Consider the following 17,934-nt stretch of genomic DNA (forward strand, 5'->3'; position numbering starts at 1 on the left):
GTCTACGTCAGATGCTTGTATTGGGAGTCCGCCACTGGGATCATAACGGAATGCTCTGTACTCCTCGATTGATATTACATCTTATGTATTGCAGCTTGCGTTCAGTGATATCGTGAATACAAATTTGCCGACGGCTGTGGTACGGTATTAATAGGCATGGTTGATTGCAGTGCTGAAACCGACAGAGAGGCACCTAACATAAAGAACTTGGGGAAAATCGTGTCCACAATTACGTAATAAATATAAAAAATTTGCGTCGAATCTAAGAAAATTCGTCAACTGTCAACATACAGTAGTTCAACGATAGCGGCCTACAGCTAGCACTGCCATATTCCTATCAAGATAGCTATCCGCATTATTCCAGCGGCTGCACTGGTTCTGTATCCGGCCCATCTTACTAAATGACGTCAAATATTTCATTGCTCCTTCTTGAACACGCTCTTGCCAGTTATATTCTCTGAAACCAGTGAGGAGGTTCAGTCTGAAAGTGAACAGGTAAGAGAAAGGATGTCCGACTCTTCAGCGTCACGAAGTGGTATGTTTTTAGTTTTAATCGTTCATTAAAATTGTCCCTAAATATACGTAGGCTTAACATTTATGTCCTTAGAAGAGTAGGCAAATGTAAAGTGAATAAATAATTTATGTTAGCGTAAGTTATTAAGGGTTCACTGTAAGTTAAGGGAAGCATTTGTGGAAATTGAGGTTTCCCTGTAACTTTGTGTAGAAATAGTATGGCAAATCTCTCTGAAGATTAGGCCTGTATACGAATTTCATTATTAGTCCCACAATAAATTTAATATTAAAAAATAAGTTTTAATAAGTATTATAGTGAGTATATAATACATGACCGAAAAAAAAGAAAGAAACCCAAGTAAATGTGGAAAGTATAGCTCAATTGACATGGATTTCTTTGCAATGAAATTTAAATACTTCGCAGAAGTAATAACATATGTCTTGCCATTATTTTGCAGTAGGAAAAATATTGATAGAAAAAATGTGGGATTCGAAAAGTTGTTGGTGACACACGTTAGAATGAAGGCTAAAACTAAAAGTATTTTCGTACGTAGTGTAAATGAATGTATATACATTATTTAAGCTTAATTGTCAAATTACGTCGACCGAGAGTCTGACTGATACGTAAATCTATTATTAGGCAGTAAATCTCACTTGATATGCGTCAGAGGAAGAACAATATTGTTTTTATACTTTTGAAGTCTTGTTAGTTTAATATGTTACTAGTCAGCGATGTAATTATGCAATGAAGGGGGAAAGGAATTAGCCATCCTACCCCATTATCTCCTGGCTTAGTTGTCTAGTGAGTGATGTCTTTTTGATGCCACTCCTCAGGTTCAAACCTGTCTTACAATTGAGTAAACAATAATTAACTAATTTAACTGGATGAAATTGTCTCTTGCTTAAAAGGTTCATACATTTGTACGTCTGATTATTTTAAGGAATATGAGATTCTTGTAGACAAATGAAGAGTGTGATTCCAAAACGCGTTAAGTCCATTTTTGTGAAAGGACTGGGCTAAGCTTTTTCCACCGGTCTACGGACTGAGCGAGTTTTCAAGTGACCTGCACAATAACATAAACTTTGGCTTTTCTATAACACACGACACTGAAATTTCCACTTGAATTTTTCTAAGTGACAGAGAATCTGTGATAGGTTAGGTTAGGTTAGATTAGATTAGGTTAGGTTAGGTTAGGTTAGGTTAGGTTAATTTAGATTTTTCGTATGTTGTGTAGGTATATACGAATCTGTGACAGGTTAGGTTACTTCAGACTTTTTGTTTGCCTTGCATGTATTAAATCATGTGAAATGTGCGTTTCACGTTATATTTTGAAGTGTTCTTAGTCTTTATTTAAGTCTTAAATAATTACTTTTAAGTTATCTACACCGATCAATTGTTTCTAATGTTTACCTATTTTCTACTAAGTTTTCAAGTCAACTGACGACCCATACGAATTCTTCACATTTCAAACTACCTTCCTTCAGGGAATTAGACCATTTTTTCACTTTTCGTCAAAAAATCTTGTGTCACGTGCTATAGATATCAGAAATAAGATCTCTGTTATAGAAACTTTTAAAATTTTTACAATATTTATACATTCGTGAAAAGTTACACATATACATTTCCTCCCCCCCCCCCTCCAAAAAAAAAAGCCTGCATAAGCTTCACGTCGGAGTTCGGAATTGTGTTAATATTTTCTTTAGCTTTCGTTCGCTTGGCACATTTACTTTCAAAACTCCTCATTGCTAATGGTAAGTTAACGGGGAAGAGTATTGAAAATTGAAATAGGAAATAAAATATAATAGCATTGTTGATTCCTAACACGATCATTTAAGTTCGAAAATCTAATGAATACCTTTGGATATTGTGTTAGATGGTGAAATTCCATTATTGTAATAATTCTAAGTGAAATTTTATTAAATGTATTTGTATAACAATACTTCGATTATATATGTATATGTAATACACATACATTCCCGAAGACATTTTGGGAAAAAAGTTATATAAACGTGGGTACTATTCTCAATATTTTCAGAGGTATACTAGTTTGAAATTGTTAAAAAATATCATTTTTCTTTAGTTTTAAGGGCAAAGAATATTACATTTGGAGAATGAACTATTCAGAAGTATAATTTCTTTAATTGGCTAGTGTTCTGATGCTAAAATGTATTGTTAGTTTCATAGTTTCTTGGTAATTTTTTTTTCTTCAATTTTTAACTACAAAATTATATTTTTCTCACGCATTTACCACAACATTCATTACAAATCACGTCATTCTTGTAAGCTTTTAAGGCTGCACATTAGGATGCGAAATTGAAGTGTAAAGAATCAAGTTGCTAAAAGTCTTGTTGTGATAAGTGTGTGAGAATAATGTCATTTTAGGTATAAATTGAAAAAAAAAAAATCTGTACGAAGCAACTAAGCAATTGACACATTTTTAACTTCAGAATACTAGTCAATTAAAGAAAATAGACTTCCGAATAGTTCATTCTATATTTGTAACATTTTTTACCCTAAAAACTAAAGAAAACAGGTAATTTTTAACAACTTAAAATTAATGCAACTCTGAAAATATTGAGAATAGGATACATGTTTATATGATAGTTTTGCTTAGAATGTCTTCAGAAATAAGCTCCGTAAGTGACGGTAACTCCTCGTGAATTACCTGTATATTTGTGTGTATGTATATGTATAATGAAGTCGGGCATCTTTGGTATAATGTGATATGATGTAGGCCTACGATATGATACGTTGTATAGTTAGTTAGTGGGGTTTAAAAAGAGCGCGTCAGCAACTATGGCTATTTGCGCCCTTTACAGTATATGATATGATGTGTGATATAATATAATACACGATGTGATATATACTGTATGATATATGATGATATGATAGCTTTAGCTGTTGATAAAGCGTCGCAAAGTAACCAATTAAAAAATATATATCTAGGCTATGATATGATATATATATATATATATATATATATATATATATATATATATATGTATATATATATATATATATATATATAACTTACATGATACTATACATAATATTGTTATTTAGTCAACTGTCCGAAGACAGGTCTGAACCTCACAAGTAATACCAAGAAGGCACCAATTATGAGGTAACTAGGCCAGGAGATAATGGGGTACCCACCGGCATGGCTCAGTCAGTTAAGGCGCTTGCCTTCCGGTCTGAAGTTGCATTCGGGCGCGGGTTCGATCCCCGCTTGGGCTGATTACTTGGTTGGATTTTTTTCGAGGTTTTCCCCAACCGTAAGGTGAATGCCAGGTAATCTATGGCGAATTCTCGGCCTCATCTTGCCAAATACCATCTCGCTATCACCAATCTCATCGACGCTAAATAACCTAGTTGATACAGCGTCATTAAATAGGGATGTCTTATGCAAAGTTTTACTGTTAGATGGCAGAAGCGTTCCATGCGGTACATCATGTTGTAGGATTATGTCATATGCTACAGTTGATTACGTCTTCTCACTTGTTGGTTTTCTATGCGTGTCAAAATTATATTTATAGTTATTTTGTATAACCTAGTATAATTCAATATAATTCAGTATTTTCTTACCTCATAATTTAATTTACAATAAATAATAGCGTAAACTTGTTTAATACTGAGCGATTCCCCTTAAGAGATGGATGGGAAAATCTGCAGTATGCAGAATATAGATATGAGTAAATTGAATATTCATGAACTTTGAGAACGAGGTGCACGAATAAAAAAAAATAGGATCTTTGTCGAAGATGAATATTACCTCTTTAATCATTAATATTGTAAGTATCATACGCTAAAAACAGGATATGCAGCCACCAATGTGTTTTTATAGAGAAGGGACTAGAGATTGAATTCCTCGTATTTTTTTCTCTAGTTGCAGAAAGAGAAAATGTAATGTTTAATAAGATGATATAATATGATCGTAGTAGTGTCACCACAGTGTAGTATAGGCCTATACAGTCGCAAAGCTCAATACGTAGTAAATATGCATCCATAGATGATTGCTAACCACTAGGATAGCTGATATCGCCTCATTACAGACAATGAGAAATAGTACCGGCACAGTCTATTGTTCCTAGCATCCTCACAACTCAAGTTTCATATATACTAACTAGACTGTGGTATCACGATTATTTCTGTGTTTTGTAGGTTAAGGACATGCAGTTTTGAATACTATGTAGAACGATTTTGAAAATTTGAAGTAAAAACATGGTTTTAATAATTAGTCTACAGCACATTTAAAACATTATTCACGAAACGGATTTCACTATGGATCGTCCTGGATAATAAACATCCCAGTTAATCGAGAGTTTACTGCAGGCGTAAACTTCGGAGAAGTACTGAATATAGGCCTAATCTAAGCTAACACAGCTTGCTGTCGAGGTTGCATATGTTTTTATTAATTTTTCTTTCCCGTATTCCAAAATGAAACTGTAGCCAGCAATTCCTTACTTGAAGTAGTTATTTTTGTTATTTATTTGTAGTTATTTTCGAGGCGTAATTTAATTAGTTACATTTTTTAAGGTTTAAAGCATATATTCAGAATATTTCGGGACCTCAATGAAGACAAGGCTTTCCCTGGTTTTTACATATAGGAACACAACAAAAATTTGGAATTTTGAGTTGTTTTTAAGTGTATTTAATGTACTAATACACTACGTAAATTCTCAATGTTTGTATACCGGAAAACAAATGCACACGTAAAGCGCATCCCCCAAAGTACACGCGCGCTATCTATCGGTGCTAGTTCAGGATATCCCTATAACCAACTTAAAAAGCATTGGAGAACCCAATTGCACAGGACAAGAACACAACGCATCACGCTGCACGTGCCCCTTGTCGAAAAAGTAAAACCAACTGGCTGCCTGACCTTGCGCAGAAGGCAGATGTAGTCGCCAGTCGCTTCCTTACCTCTCTGAGGGAGAATCGGACATGTTCAACTTTTCAGTGAGCGCCTTTAGACGCTGCGAATTGAAAACTAGTCTTTTAGAAGTTTTTGCAAGCAAATTGGCTAGCTAAAGATGCTTGCTCAAAGCGAATAAAACTAGCACAATGTAAATCACCCTATTAGCGACAGAGATACTATTATAGTATAGTATAGTCGAAACAGGGAGCGAGGGACAGAGAGACGGCATCAAACAATACGAATTTTGTTCAGTGAATAGAGTTTTGCTTCTAAAAATAGTCTAATACTTGATTGACCCGATATTCATCATCATCATAATCATCATTATCATGAGGCCGTCTTATAACCCGAGGTCCCAGCGACCGCTGGGTTCGCCCATATGTTAAAATGGCACTGAATTAGCTCACTGATAGTGAAAAGTAAACAATGTATTGTCAACGTGAGCGAATTATCATCGCTCGCAGTATGCAGTTGAGACCATTGTTTTCCAACATGTGTGTTTAACTGCAAGTTCAGCATTCTTTTCTTTCTTTTCGTCCTCCCTCCAAGCTAAGATTACTATGTAGAACTACTCCCACCACATTTCCCCTGCACAACTGTTCGCACATGGAAGCGACCAAGGTAAAAAGATGCATCTGTACTTGAGGGAAGCCTGGAAATTGTAATATGTTTACTTATAATAATTGTAAAATTTGAATTTATTCAAAGCAGTACCGTTTGACGTTTATACATATTGGTAATTTTTCTTTGTTTCCGGAAGTGTACATGGAAAACTAGGTCTACAGGAGGAACTGAAAGAGATCGACATCATAAATTGTGAAGCCAGGATGTGGAGAGGTCCGTGGAGAAGCGAGAACTGGAAATGGAGGATGCACAGAACTTGCAAACACAGAGGTTGGCAAAGCCAGGCGGTATCTAGCCGTATGAAATCTTTTATAGGATTATATCAATAATTAAAATTAAAATAATTATTTTTATTAACTTCATACATTCCGTGTCTAAATACATATGTTGTTTAAATTAATTTACCTTACGCTCTAATTATAAGAAACATTAGTACTTTTTACCGGTACGTTGCATAAACCAATTTAAAGACTTAAACAGAAATAAAGATTATCGCAACAATATCCATGATACCAAAAAGAATGCTTAGGGCGTATCGTCCGTAAATCTGTGTCAATTTTCTATCTGTAATGATTTCTCCTAAATTATTAGACAATGTCTTCATAATATGTAGGTCTACGCTAATATAAATAATGTTTAAGAGCCTTTGAGGGAATAGTACATAAATTGTCGTTGACTTTATAAAATCTTCTATGTGACAGAACAGAAAATAATTTTTCAGGAGGAAGAAACAATTAATTAAATAGCCTATCGATAGGCCTTCACTGATCCTCGATATCAATATATGAACCGTTCAGAGCAGAAGTTGTGTAAGTCAAGAATGGGTAATGAGGGTTAAAGTAAACATTCTGTAAAATACAGCGCAAAGTAGCAATTAATATTCAATTTATTTAAACTATTAGTAGTCGGTGGATAGCAAGAAGGACATATTAATTGCTACTTTGCGCTGTATTTTACAGAATTTTTACTATAAACCTTATTACCCAATTTTGACTTACACCACTTTTGCTCTGAACGGCTCATATGTTCATCATATTCACCAATGTTCTCTACTGAATTACTTTTTATTCTTATGTAGGCCCTTGAGTTTTAATTATTTTTTCTTCCTCCTGAAAAACTTATGTTGTGTACTGTCACATAGGAGGTTTGTAGACATTTGTTTATAAATGACGATGAATGACTGTCACACATTTATACATTCTGACTGTTAGTGTATGCCTACATCTATGATAGGAAACAAACTTATTCTGTTAGAGGAGATGTGCACAACCATGACACTACAGAACTGAATTGCTTTAATCAAAAATTTGCTCGGCTGTCTAAATCTAGGAATAATTGGCCTTAAAGGTGGCAAATAAATTTCTATTCAAATTGTTTTTTTATCTAAGTCACTTTAGTGTTCCCATACTCGCAAAAAAAAAAAAAAAATTAAGAGAGACCTTGGTGTATCCCATTCTCTCCCTCAGTTGCTTCCCAAATTTTAATTGAACGCTTTTATTTGTTCTAAAGTCTTTGTAGACCTATTGTGAATTACAATTTAATTCTAACGTCATTGACAACAATTGGGTTAATTGGATTAGGCATTGCATTTGTTGATTTTTCGTCGATTGTTGGCTGTGTAGGAACATTTACTAAATCGTTTACACTTCGTAACTAATTTGCAGAAAAGGAGTTAGACCTACAAAATGCAGTTTCCCTTGTCCTCCTCTCTCACTCCTTCCACTTTTTTTGGTTATATTTTCAGCAATTCATTTGCACATTCTCTATCACGTTATGCTCTCGTTCGTTCAACCCCTGATCTCTGAATATTTCCTAGTTAACAGTGCCTCTAACATTGTTATTACACTTGCTAGTTTCGACTTGTAACGTCACAACGCTGCACAGGAGATGCACTGCCCGACAACAGCCCCATTTACACTAATTTATTTATTTATTTGTGTAAACTGGTGGTAAAATCGTAATACAGCGAACGCTAAGCTCCGTCCACGACCCCTTTCCACTTTTCCCCTACTAGCTCACCAGACACTCTACGTGATAGGCGAGTGTTGTGTTGAATGCACATTTCATGTGGGTGGGGATAACTTCCCCTACTGGCGTTCGATATATTGCGATTTATCCAAACTGGTGTGAAACCGCAAACATTAGCAAGTTTATTTATGCGATAATTTAGCACTTACACAATGCCATAGGAACAATACGCAGTCATTTTAAACACCCATCAAAGAACTTTGTTTCGTTTCACAGTTTTCGACTCGAACTCGCCTAAAAAGTTTCGCTTAAAAATATAAAGTTGCGATGCTTCCCGAATATCTCTGTTGCATAAAATGTGATGAATAGAAGAATGTACATCATACGTAAATCGTATAGAGCCTACGTCTCCATAAATAAGTACAGATACATTATTAAGTAGAGAATTGTCAATTGTTTTAATTGAAAAACTTCTTCATAAAAGAATCTAGCATTTGTATAAGTACCTACAAACAGTAACTTATAACATTGACTTGTAAAATTAATGTAACTCTAATTACATCACCTGTGCAGTACGATCGCTCTCTTATTGTCTTTCTTTTTCACACATCGTAACAACATACGATCGCAGCGCCGCTATTTACGTTCTACGTACAAAATTATCGCATAGTAAGCCCACTGATTGGCAAATAGATGCGGTGCTACAGTTTTACTGTTTCGTAAACTGTAATAACTAATAAATAATACTGCAACCTACAGTTCATTTATTCAGTTTATTATAATTTAAACATTATAGCGTTTTCTTTATATGACTTTAGGTAAGTAAGTGTGACATATTAGGATCCTTATTTATGTGGAGAAAATTTGGAATCCTCTTCTTCTAAAGGCTGGTCCACAATAAACCTGGAACGAGAACCAGAAGGAGAAGCGAGGACGTGAACGTGAAGATTTTTGATTCACAATAAACCGAGAACTGAAATGATATGCATATATAACGATATATAAAGTCAGTATTACGCATTCTGAGATTCGTGTAGTCTATAATTGACCAACGGCGTTCTCTCACGAGTAGCCTACAAGCCAGACAACATGAACACAGGTTAACTCACTTCAAAATTTATGGCGGAATATTTAAGAATTCAATTCACGTGGTAATCTGGTCACATAATTATACATGATTCTACTGAATTTCTCTGTTACTTACAAGAACCGCCTGCTTGAACACATCTGATGGCTGCTTATCCGCCTGCTCATGAGATCACTCTAACAATGCTTTCGCCGAAATGGTAGGTGGCACCACCAAATATACCATAGTCTTAGTCAGTTTTTTAAGAACTGAAATAATAACGTAACTTTACAGGTTCCATAAAATATCCTACTCTCCTACTAGTAGTTAATTTGCAATTGAAGACATTATTACAAAAATAGCCCCAGTCATTTTTAATGAAATTGAGTTAAGGGCACATTTGCTACTATTTCAAATGTTTATAGACTCCAAAAATGACACATCTGAGGTGAAATAGCTACAAGGATAAACACCAGTTATACGGAAACAGCTGACATGTGTTGTTCTGTTTATTTTTATTGTTTTCCTGAAAAATAGCAATTTTGACAAGGGTTATTTTTGTAATATCTTCAATTTTAACTTCAAAACTGTTTTTAATTCTGTTACATAACAGCTTTTGTAACTGAGCAACTCGATGAATAGAAAGAAAATGTAGCTGGATGACAACTCTTAATGGCCAGTGAACTCGCTTGTGGATATAGGCGTGATATATAGCTCATATTACATGTTTGACCATTGAATGAGCAGTCAGTAGGCCTATAAGCAGCCATCGCTCGGATGCAAGAATGAGTTCTAGCAGGCGGTGGTTACAAGAAATGGATGAATAAATTGTCACGGCCTCCTTGCTACAAAATACAGTATAAGAGGACAAAATACCTTTGTGAGGACAACAGAATGAATCTAGTAGTTTGTGATCGGAAACGAGAACGACAAGGTTAAAACGTCGCCAACTCTCACGTTCCCGTTCCCGGACTCCGGTAAACTTCTCGTTAATTGTGAGTGCTCACATTTAAATATATTTATTTTAACAATTTTTCCGTTCTCGTTCTAGTTTCCATTTCCGGGTTATTGTGGACCAACCTTAAGTCTTCATCAACTTCAGGCACTTTGTCGTCAGACGAGAAATATTTATTCTATTGGGAGCTCTACCAATGGCAATTTATGTTTAGAGCTCGAAAAATCCATTTGAGTACTTAAAGGAAATCATTTACATGGTCGAAAACAAACTAAATGTCTAGCAATATGGCTGCCACAGATGACTCCAGTGTAAATGGACATTGGCATTCAAAGATAGGCTTTACCTGACCTAAAACTTTCTGATCATGTAAGCTAAATTTTCTAACCGTGGGATAAGCCATGGTAACCAAAAATTGCATACAAATGAACGAATTCTGAAATATTTCAGTTACTTTTCATATCCGTGTCTAGCTCCACATCAAATGGAGCTAACACTGACAATAGATAGCCTGTTTCTCTCTAAAGTAAATTAAAGAATTACAATGCGTCCTTAAAATAATAGTTACATTTCTGCATCTTCCAAAATGAAGCAAAATAATTTAATTAGAACACATTCTTAAGGGAAGACACTGGTAACTTTCAAAACTTTTTTTCCCCTATTATACAGAGTTCAACCAATTTTCAGTTTGTTCCCATTGACATTGTATTGAACTATTGAATCCGATCTAAAACGAGAGGACCCCAAGATCTGGCTGCTGGACAGAAGTTTCGAGTGGCACTACCTGGCTGCAGACTTCACGCAGTACTTCCGCATGATGCTGGTACACCAGGGTCTCCCCCAGTGGCAGTTCAAATTCACGCCCATGGACCATTATTATGAAATTAGTTTACAATGTTTCCAAATTATAAAAAAGTTATTATGAAAATAAATTCTTATTAACCAGACAATCCGCAATCCTACAGTTCAGTACTATAATAGCAATAGAGATGAACATTTATTGTCGGAATTGTTAATAAAATTAACTTTTCTCTGAAGTGAAAAAACAACTCAATATTACGACTTTCAACGTGAAATAACTATTAGTGTGAACTGTTGTGCCACTTGCTCGGAATAAGGTTACTGGTAGATATTGAGTTAATGTTTATTTTCTGGATAAAATATTGAGCTTCCTGAAAATCATGTTACTCCAAGCCAATAAAAAATTAGATATGACTACTATTGCTGTCTTATATATGAACCTAATTGTATGATAAGTTGCACTTATCACAGATGTTGTACAGGGTTTATGACAGATTTATATAAATAAAATAATTAAGCCATACAGTAAAAAAAAAAAAAAAAAAAAAAAAAAAAAAAAAAAAAAAAAAAAAAACTATTGAATATTTGAAAGTAATTGACTTTCCAACTGTTCAATAATACATTTTTAATTACTGTATTACTTTTGACACTGTATTTTTTAGCCTTATTTAATTCTAGATTTATCATAGTTTAATATGTGGTGCAGAATAAATGGAGAAATAACCCCTAATCTTCATTCCGTATGTAAACAAATGCACGTGTCTGAATTCCATCCTTTTGAGTACAGGACAAAGAACCTCTTTACGGCGTCTAGAATAGCCTACTAAGTTAATTAGTAAGTTGCCCACTCTCAAAAGGGAACTTGTTTCGAAGACTTAATAGGAAACGTTCTGTTTTTCTAAACACGAAAAGGAAATACCATATATGAAGCTGATAAAAAAAAAACTAATTAGCCTACTAAGTCTTTGAAGAAAGAATGTAATTTGTAGGCGGGGCGAGGAAGAACCATTGTTGGAAATGAGGTGTGATAAGATGGCATGCAGTTGTGTCACCACTCACAATATAACCCAAACATAGCTCGTAATGGTTTTGCCTGATGTTTGTTGATATGCAGAGTCGTCTTGTATGGAATGAAGATCAATATCATTTTTCCTTTATGTCCTTTAGTTTTAAAATTATTGCCTTCAAAATTTGTGTATCTGTGTGCCTGAATTTCGTGAAGAATGTACAATATTTACTGTAAAATGTGAGCTCAGGAATACTAAAATAAAAAAGTTACGGTAAGTAGCAATTTAAAAATAGCCTAATGTATTTTCATCCCATTGCCCACACAGACATATAAAAAACATTTTTAGAACTAGCTTAGAAGCGGAATTAGAGAAATTCATTTGACAGGATGAAAGTACATTTAGTGATGGTGCTTTTAATTTGAAAAAAAAATTCCCCAAATGTTCAAATTTTTCACCAGTGTGTCCATTTAAAATATATTTTTGCATCTCCGAAGTATTTAAATATCTAAAATAATAGAGTGAGAATAGTAACATAAAATTACATTATTTATTTATTTATTTATTTATTTTATTTATTCAATTCATTCCACTCTCTCCATTGATAATATACTCTACAGTTTTGGATAACTGCTGATGTAAAGAATTGAGGTGGGTAAGAAAGCGTTGGGAATGTTTCAAGAAGTGAAATATACCACATGCATCTTCCCATTACACGTCTAAAATCTACAGGTTGGTTACAAAGTCCCGTTACCCCCTACCAGTATCTATGTTATACATGTTTTTGTAGTCTTATAATGTTTATTGGTATGTCTAATTTGTTTTTCAGATAATCAATACCCAACATGGCCGATACAATTTATTACACCATCGAAGAGCGCATTATGGCAAACAGTTGGGTTCACGACAGGCCACGAACTGGAAAGACGAAAGAAGAAGTGCGTAGAGACTTCCAACTGCAATTCAGACGTCAGGCTCAAGCACATGAAAACAGAACTAAAATTACACCCATACCGACCAATGTGTGTGAACGAATTATCGGATACTGACTTACCGCGAAGGATGGACGCATGTGCAGCACTTCTAACAGCATTTGACACCATCCCAAACCGGAGTAAGGTGATTTTTAGTGACAAGTGCGTCATATACCGAAGCTCTCGGTCCCGGAATGTGGAGTTTTGGTGTAAGAACAATCCATACCTCTATGAAGAGGTGAAGCAGAATCCTCCCCATACCATGATATGGGTGAACCCAACTGCTTGCTGCAATGCGCTCTTCGATGGTGTAATCACTTGTATCGGCCATGTTGGGTATTAATTATCTGAAACACACATTAAACATACCAATAAACTTAATAAGATTAGAAAAAACATATATAACACATATAGGCCTACTGGTAGGGGGTAACGGGACTTTGTAACCAACCTGTACCAGTGCGTTCCGTTTATTCTCTCAATATGACTCCTATAATTATTTCAGCTACCACCTCTGTGGTGTAGAGGTCAGCTTGCTGGTCTCTTACGCAGAGGGCCTGGGTTCGATTCCCGGTCGGGTTGAATATCTTGGTTGAGGTTTTTCAGGGTTTTTCCTAAACCGTAAGGCAAATGCCAGGTAATTCGGGTCACAACATCCCTGAATATCACCGGCCTCATTCATCACCGAAATCATATTCATAATAAATCAGTAATAGGTCTACATATACAGTCGCCATCTAGTTCACAACAATAGAACCAGTCTCAACAAGAGTACACAGGCCTTCCGATTTTACCCGAAAGATTAACTCGCGATATGACCAAAACAAAGATGTTAAAGCGAGTATAAATAACAGCGAGAAACAAAAAATGTTTCAGCAGGTGGTGATTTTGTTGGCACTTTTTACGTTAACATTCTGTCCTATGTCTTTCTCTGTCCTGTTAACAGACCCGTTTGAAATGCCTCTATTATTTTTTAGCCAACTTAATATGTGTCCACATGCAGAACCAGAAATTTGAATTAAAACTTGTATATCACAATCTCTCGGTACAAAATATTTAAAATACTTAATTAAAATACTAAAAAGTTTCATCCTATCCGACAGGTTTCTCATCAGAAAAAAGAGAGAATCAGCAGAAACATCTCTACAGCAGCACGATAGGGCAGTTCAGAGGTGTGCTGAGAGTGAATCCAGATGTTGGCGACATGTCCAGCGGGATACAAGGAAGGTTACGAACGTCTCTTACTACAGATATTAGGCCTCAGAACACCAACGGTTCGCCCCGGAAGAACAGTAGTCCTCAGGAAACTAGCCCTCAAAGGTTGTGGACATTCACTAGTGGAAGTCCCACAGACGTATCATCACTCAGTTCAGCCTCGTGTAAGGAAACGGAAAGCGACTCGGAAGATATTGGCTGCCTTCCACTGAGTGGAAGCAGTGAACAAGAAATAGATTCCTCGAGACAAGAAGCAATGCGCATAAGCTGTGTTGAAGTAAAATCGGAGCCTGAAAACAACTATAAATTTTCACTGAGTGTCGCTCGCCGACAGAAGATAGCTCGCCGGAAATCATGGCCCCCTTATAATCCGAAAAGGCTGGAGAATAGGCCTATAGTTTCACAAATGGAGACAATCGTTGAAGAACAAAGTATAGAATCTGAAGTCAGTTTTCAACCTCAGCAGAATTTCAGTAGTGCGCAAAGCAATATTTCAGATAATGGCAGTAAACCTCAGAGAAGAGTTCATCGAAGATCATGGCCCTTCTATGATACAAGAATAAGAGAGAACTTTTCAATTCGACTGACGACAATCCTTGAAGAAAGACCTTAAGAAACTGAAGACACGTATTTAAATAGTAAAGAATACAGTCAAAGGACAGAATTTGTCATTCCAAAACTTGAGAGAATGTGAAGTAGAATTTGAATCTGAAGAAGTGTACAGTTTACCGGTAAATAATTGGTAAACTGGACACTTCTTCAGATTCCCTGAAACTTCAACCAGTGTAATACAGAGGATACGTCAGAGAAATAAAATCAAATTCCGACAATTCTTCTAATCTCCCAGAGAATATCCAGTCGTCACAACATAAAAATAAACTAGACACATTATCAGCCTGTAAATGAAAAATACCAGAAGATGTGCAACCTGAAATGACGAATTTGACTGACATTGAATCAGATTATGGAAAAATACGTAGACTGTTGCATGGTATTTCTCCATAATCTGTTCTGTTACTTTTTGTAGCAGCTGTTTCTCTTCTATGCTTGTATATTAAGTCGTTTTCTGTGGAAAGTTCTTTTTCTCTGTGAAATTACGAGTATATTCAGTATTCCATATTACGTCATCATCGGCAATGATTTTAGGTGATTTACTTTCTGATGTGATCATTCTGAATGATTGTATTCCAGAGGTATTTTTCTTTACACTATTGGGACTCGCTATTTTAATTCTTCCAAGATCGTCGTTTGTGACGAAACATTCTTTCGCGTGCTTTTATTACAAGGAGGCCATGATCTTCGACGAGTTACTGTGGATGGATATTTATGGAGATTATTTTCAGATTCCAATTCTTCTTTTCTATAGTCATACAAATTTTATAACGATTTACACCGTTCTCTCATGTTTTTAAATGATATTTCAGAAGCATTACTTTGTAAACTCTTACAGAATCGTCTTCTATATTAGTCGTAAAGAATTTTAATGCTCTGAAGAAATTATCATTTTATTAGCTAGAACAAAAGTTTTAGGTATTGATAATAATTTTTTTTTTAGTCTTATCGAAATCAACCACACATAAATTTCTCAGCTTGGACAATTACGTTTATTGAACTTTTATATTTCGACGTACAAAAATAAAAATTTAATGCACCTATGATTAAACATCCATGTTATTCTATTGATTTTTGTGTATAAATTCCGACAAGTGAATTATATTGTGATTGATAATGTAAATTGAAGGAAGCAATTAAGAGACAGTTTTTTTCAGCTAGGATAACATACGTAGGTCTATACATGTACACAATTTTGTTTCACAATGTTTTTAAATCACTGTTCTGACTATTATACCGGGAACATCACCCTACCAGATAGAAACATATTTCGGCTGATGCTCAATAAGCAAGAAGAGATTCTACTTATTCAACTAGAAATTCAAAACCAAAACATAATATGACGAGTGTTTTATTTTTAAAACACAATAACATCGCATGCCTTCAACAATGTAATTATTTGCAACAACCTTACACTGATAACTTTTCATAAGAGATGGCAATTTTTACACTAAAATTCTTACGCAATTCTGACATTTCTTTAAAATAATGTTGTATTCTTTATAATGTTTGTGTGTGATTTTTTGTTCTATAGCATGTTCTCGAGGAAATATTGAGTTTTTTCATACTATAATACTTCTGATCTGGAGTCTCATAACGTAAGACAAAATTAAGAGAGCACAATATTAACCATAACAGTTTCTTAATGTATTTATATTTTGTTCTTTTTATAGTATGTCATAAGAGATAATTTATTACTAAATTCAAGCCAAAGGTCGACAAATCTAGGGAAAAAAGTGTCTGTTTTTTTATTTGATTGCAGTTCGTTATAATGTTCAATAATAGCATTGACCTTCGGTCATTTAGCTATCATTCCTTTTCAACATATTTTATACAGAAACAGGTAGATCTACTTACATTACATGCATTTTAAAAGTTATTTTATACTTACATTAATTAGTTTAACTTCTTTCCCTCATTTGCTCTTCTCGTACTTCCAAGATATGTTCCTAAGGATTTTATTATCTGTTCATTTGTAATTCTTAATATTTAGGCTAATATAATTTCATTACTAAAATGTACCTATTCCTTTTTTTTTCCTTCATAAAATGCGTTCACTCCAATCTGCCGTAACACATGTTATATATCTTCTATTTTGCCATATAATATACATCAGTCATATTCTATATATTAGCCTACTCCTAACACCCTAGTTTCCAACTCCTAATTTAATCCCTGCAAAACCAATTCTAGCATTTCTCTCTCATATCGTTTTATAAGTGTAGGCCATTCGATATCTCGTGAAACCTATCTGCGCGTGAGAGGAAGGAAAAAGTGTACTGAGAAGCTTCCCTTTCTCGCTACGCTTCGACTTGCAAGCAAGCTAGCTCGCTTACCCCCACCATAAGGTCTTACTATTAGCTACGGCGCATGAATGCATTTGGTTTCACGAGATAACGAATGACTCCATTTAATTTTTGTAGTGAAGTTTTGTTATTCATATAAATGTATAACTAAACATTTGTTGTTTTTCTATATTATTATATGCTTGGTTTAAAATATTCAACACATCGTTTTCACTTTCATGATTTTTTCTCAATAGTTGTGCCAGTCTAATATTATCCAGTTCATTTTTTGGTGCTAGTCCAATTTATTTTAATACCATTCGTTGCCAAATATCTATGACAGATTTTAACAACATCGTTATCTTCCATTTTTCTAAATTCTAAATCGAAAGAGTCTGCTGATGAACCTCGTGTTATGTTGTCCAATCGAAGACGTGTGTAAAACGGTATATTCTTCAAAATGGAAAATTTCCAGATTAGTGGGTCTATCTCTTGGTTGCCAGGGATATTACACTAAAAGCCAGGTTATGAACCGGCTAAACAGGAAGTAGTTGGGAGGGCGAGAGGAAAGTACTTGTTACAGGGGTAGCTATACAGCGCTGATACGTTGAGTGTTGGGGGGGGGGGGCGAAGGAGAACGGAGCTTTTCATTGGACCTCACGTGAAAATATCTGCTAACGAAGATCTGGCAACAGGATCATGGAGACAGTGTAGTCAAACTTCCTAGTTCATTTGCAATACCACGTGCATTACGAGTGTCATTTCGTACCAGCGTCATTAGCTCGTACTTTCTTCAAAACAGTAATTTTAATAATTACTAATATTGTTGATAGTGTTATCGAGAACTACTGTACTGTATATACAGTAGACCCTACTACTTGAATAGAATAATGAATTCTCCCGAGTGCTACGATACAAAAAGGAAGAGAGTTTTTAAGTCTGGAGAGGGAGAGAAATGATTTTGTCTGTATAATATAAGCATTATCGACAAAAAA

General features: G+C 34.9%; 1 long non-coding RNA gene across 1 annotated transcript; it reads left to right on the plus strand.

The window, feature by feature from the left end:
* Positions 1 to 477: 477 nt before the first annotated feature.
* LOC138698228 (uncharacterized) lies at positions 478 to 17,072 on the plus strand. Its single transcript, XR_011331775.1, has 3 exons — positions 478 to 535; positions 6,193 to 6,326; positions 13,931 to 17,072. It is a non-coding gene; the product is annotated as an uncharacterized lncRNA (long non-coding RNA).
* The last annotated feature ends 862 nt before the right edge of the window (positions 17,073 to 17,934 follow it).

This window comes from Periplaneta americana, chromosome 4 (assembly GCF_040183065.1).
Source record: "Periplaneta americana isolate PAMFEO1 chromosome 4, P.americana_PAMFEO1_priV1, whole genome shotgun sequence".
Classification (NCBI taxonomy): Eukaryota; Metazoa; Arthropoda; class Insecta; order Blattodea; family Blattidae; genus Periplaneta; species Periplaneta americana.